Consider the following 5,265-nt stretch of genomic DNA (forward strand, 5'->3'; position numbering starts at 1 on the left):
CAATGAGTCAACTCTTGGCATGAGGTGGCCAAAGTACTGGAGTTTCAGCTTTAGCATCATTCCTTCCAAAGAAATCCCAGGGCTGATCTCCTTCAGAATGGACTGGTTGGATCTCCTTGCAGTCCAAGGGACCCTCAAGAGTCTTCTCCAACATCACAGTTCAAAAGCATCAATTCTTCGGCTCTCAGCCTTCTTCACAGTCCAACTCTCACATCCATACGTGAACACAGGAAAAACCATAGCCTTGACTAGATGGACCTTTGTTGGCAAAGTAATGTCTCTGCTTTTGAATATGCTATCTAGGTTGGTCATAACTTTCCTTCCAAGGAGTAAGCGTCTTTTAATTTCATGGCTGCAGTCACCATCTGTAGTGATTTTGGAGCCCAGAAAAATAAAGTCAGCCACTGTTTCCACTGTTTCCCCATCTATTTGCCATGAAGTGATGGGACCGGATGCCATGATCTTCGTTTTCTGAATGTTGAGCTTTAAGCCAACTTTTTTACTCTCCACTTTCACTTTCATCAAGAAGCTTTTGAGTTCCTCTTCACTTTCTGCCATAAGGGTGGTGTCATCTGCATATCTGAGGTTATTGATATTTCTCCCGGCAATCTTGATTCCAGTTTGTGTTTCTTCCAGTCCAGCGTTTCTCATGATGTACTCTGCATATAAGTTAAATAAACAGGGTGACAATATACAGCCTTGATGAATTCCTTTTCCTAGTTGGAACCAGTCTGTTGTTATAGGTGAGAAAACTGACAATTTCCTCAGGTTCACTCTGCTGGTTGGAACAGACTTGGATCCAGAATAATGATCTCCTACCTCAAGCTGGATCATAGAACAAGCAAGAGAGTTCCAGAAAAACATGTATTTCTGCTTTATTGACTATGCCAAAGCCTTTGACTGTGTGGATCACAATGAACTGTGGAAAATTCTTCAAGAGATGGGAATAACAGACCACCTGACCTCCCTGTTGAGAAATCTATATGCCGGTCAGGAAGCAACAGTTAGAACTGGACATGGAACAACAGACTGGTTCCAAAAAGGAAAAGGAATACATCAAGGCTAGATATTGTCACCCTGCTTATTTAACTTATATGCAGAGTATATCATGAGAAATGCTAGGCTGGAAGAAACACAAGCTGGAATCAAGATTGCTGGGGGAAATATCAATAACCTCAGATATGCAGATGACACCACCCTTATGGCACAAAGTGAAGAGGAACTCAAAAGCCTCTTGATGAAAGTGAAAGTGGAGAGTGAAAAAGTTGGCTTAAGGCTCAACATTCAGAAAACGAAGATCATGGCATCTGGTCCCATCACTTCATGGCAAATAGATGGGGAAACAGTGGAAACAGTGTCAGACTTTATTTTTCTGGGCTCCAAAATCACTGCATATGGTGACTGCAGCCATGAAATTAAAAGATGCTTACTCCTTGGAAGGAAAGTTATGACCAACCTAGATAGCATATTCAAAAGCAGAGACATTACTTTGCCAACAAAGGTCCATCTGGTCAAGGCTATGGTTTTCCCCATGGTCATGTATGGATGTGAGAGTTGGACTGTGAAGAAAGCTGAGCACTGAAGAATTGATGCTTTTGAACTGTGATGTTGGAGAAGACTCTTGAGAGTCCCTTGGACTGCAAGGAGATCCAACCAGTCCATTCTAAAGGAGATCAGTCCTGGGTGTTCATTGGAAGGGCTGATGCTAAAGCTGAAACTCCAATACTTTGGCCATCTCATGCTAAGAGTTGACTCATTGGAAAATATCTTGATGCTGGGAAAGACTGAGGGCAGCAGGAGAAGGGGATGACAGGATGAGATGGCTGGATGGCATCACCGAATCGATGTACATGAGTTTGAGTGGACTCTGGGAGTTGGTGATGGACAGGGAGGCCTGGCGTGCTGCGATTCATGGGGTTGCAAAGAGTCGGACACGACTGAGCAACTGAACTGAACTCAATTGACCTCAAATTGGAAGTTCTCATTTCCTGCCTCTCCCCACCCATCTCCACCCATCCTCACTCACTGTTTAGAGAATCTAGTGAGCAAGGGCTTTTCCCATTCACCAAGAACAGATTAAGGAAATTGGTCCAAACTGTAACACAAAGGATTTAGGTTAATATGTGAGATAAAATTCCTGGTGCTAGAATCTGCTTGTCATAAGAGGCAGTTGTGAAATATTTCCTAGATCTCTTTTAAGATACAATTCTTTGTCATCCACTATGAGAGTAAAGCATAGCAGACTCGCCTAAAGGTAGAGTGGGTGTTCTGGTGTGACAATTCCATGAATTGGGTGCAGCATGTATAACATGTACAGAAAATGTCAAGAGCTCTTCCTGGGCTCTACTTATTACCACCTGCCTGGCAGGTGGCCTCCCCATCATAGTTTATCCAAAACCAGCAACAATAATAACTCATATTTATTTCATATTTACTATGGGCTAGCACTGTCCATGGTGCTTTACATGTTCTTTTTATTATTCTCATTTTATAAATGAAGAGGTTTAAGCCATTTGCCTAAGGTCATACAGTGTAGCCAGCAAGAAGTGGAAGTAGCATTCAAACCCATGTATTGGTATCTACAGTTCTGACTTTAAACTGTTCTGCAATTCTACCTTCTGTTGTGAACTATGTCAAGTACAGTGATAGTATCTCTCTTTTTAAAATTTATTTATTTATTTATTTATTTTCAGTTTTATTTTATTTTTTAACTTTACAATATTGTATTGGTTTTGACATATATGCCTAGAAACGAATGAAAATTAAAACACAACAACCCCTTTTACAGTGGGACACTGTAAAAGCAGTGCTAAGGGGAAAGTTCATAGCAATACAGGCATACCTCAAGAAATAAGAAAAAAGTCAAATAAATAACCTAACTCTTCACCTAAAGCAACTAGAAAAGGAAGAAATGAAGAACCCCTGGGTTAGTAGAAGGAAAGAAATCTTAAAAATTAGGGCAGAAATATATGCAAAAGAAACAAAAGAGACCATAGCAAAAATCAACAAAGCCAAAAGCTGGTTCTTTGAGACGATAAATAAAATTGACAAACCATTAGCCAGACTCATCAAGAAACAAAGGGAGGAAAATCAAATCAATAAAATTAGAAATGAAAATGGAGAGATCACAACAGACAACACAGAAATACAAAGGATCATAAGAGACTACTATCAACAATTATATGCCAATAAAATGGACAACATGGAAGAAATGGACAAATTCTTAGAAAAGTACAACTTTCCAAAACTCGACCAGGAAGAAATAGAAAATCGTAACAGACCCATCACAAGCATGGAAATTGAAACTGTAATCAGAAATCTTCCAGCAAACAAACGCCCAGGTCTAGATGGCTTCACAGCTGAATTCTACCAAAAATTTAGAGAAGAGCTAACACCTATCCTGCTCAAACTCTTCCAGAAAATTGCAGAGGAAGGTAAACTTCCAAACTCATTCTATGAGGCCACCATCACCCTAATACCAAAACCTGACACAGATGCCACAAAAAAAGAAAACTTCAGGCCAATATCACTGATGAACATAGATGCAAAAATCCTTAACAAAATTCTAGCAATCGGAATCCAACAACACATTTAAAAGATCATACACAATGACCAAGTGGGCTTTATCCCAAGGATGCAAGGATTCTTCAATATCCACGAATCAATCAATGTAATACACCATAGTAACAAATTGAAAAATAAAAACCATATGATTATCTCAATAGATGCAGAGAAAGCCTTTGACAAAATTCAACATCCATTTTTGATAAAAACTCTCCAGAAAGCAGGAATAGAAGGAACATACCTCAACATAATAAAAGCTATATATGACAAACCCACAGCAAACATTAACCTCAATGGTGAAAAATTGAAAGCATTTCCTCTAAAGTCAGGAACAAGACAAGGGTGCCCACTTTCACCATTACTATTCAACATAGTTTTGGAAGTTTTGGCCACAGCAATCAGAGCAGAAAAAGAAATAAAAGGAATCCAAATTGGAAAAGAAGAACTAAAACTCTCACTGTTTGCAGATGACATGACCCTCTACATAGAAAACCCTAAAGACTCCACCAGAAAATTACTAGAACTAATCAATGACTATAGTAAAGTTGCAGGATATAAAATCAACACACAGAAATCCCTTGCATTCCTATACACTAATAATGAGAAAATAGAAAGAGAAATTAAGGAAACAATTCCATTCACCATTGCAACAAAAAGAATAAAATACTTAGGAATGTATCTACCTAAAGGAACTAAAGACCTATATATAGAAAACTATAAAACACTGGTGAAAGAAATCAAAGAGGACACTAATAGATGGAGAAATATACCATGTTCATGGATTGGAAGAATCAATATAGTGAAAATGAGTATACTACCCAAAGCAATTTATAGATTCAATGCAATCCCTATCAAGCTACCAACGGTATTCTTCACAGAGCTAGAACATATACTTTCGCAATTTGTATGGAAATACAAAAAACCTCGAATAGCCAAAGCAATCTTAAGAAAAGAAAATGGAACTGGAGGAATCAACCTACCTGACTTCAGGCTCTACTACAAAGCCACAGTCATCAAGATAGTATGGTACTGGCACAAAGACAGAAATATAGATCAATGGAACAAAATAGAAAACCCAGAGATAAATCCATGCACATATGGACACCTTATCTTTGACAAAGGAGGCAAGAATATACAATGGATTAAAGACAATCTCTTTAACAAGTGGTGCTGGGAAAACTGGTCAACCACTTGTAAAAGAATGAAACTAGACCACTTTCTAACACCATACACAAAAATAAACTCAAAATGGATTAAAGATCTAGACATAAGACCAGAACCTATAAAACTCCTAGAGGAGAACATAGGCAAAACACTCTCCGACATACATCACAAAGGATCCTCTATGACCCACCTCCCAGAACATTGTAAATAAAAGCAAAAATAAACAAATGGGACCTAATTAAACTTAAAAGCTTCTGCACCACAAAGGAAACTATAAGCAAGGTGAAAAGACAGCCTTCAGAATGGGAGAAAATAATAGCAAATGAAGCAACAGACAAACAACTAATCTCAAAAATATACAAGCAACTCCTACAGCTCAATTCCAGAAAAATAAATGACCCAATCAAAAAATGGGCCAAAGAACTAAATAGACATTTCTTCAAAGAAGACATACAGATGGCTAACAAACACATGAAAAGATGCTCAACATCACTCATTATCAGAGAAATGCAAATCAAAACCACTATGAGGTACCAT

The sequence above is a fragment of the Bison bison genome, unplaced genomic scaffold, assembly GCF_000754665.1.
Source record: "Bison bison bison isolate TAMUID 2011002044 unplaced genomic scaffold, Bison_UMD1.0 scf7180017864139, whole genome shotgun sequence".
In the NCBI taxonomy this organism is placed as follows: Eukaryota; Metazoa; Chordata; class Mammalia; order Artiodactyla; family Bovidae; genus Bison; species Bison bison.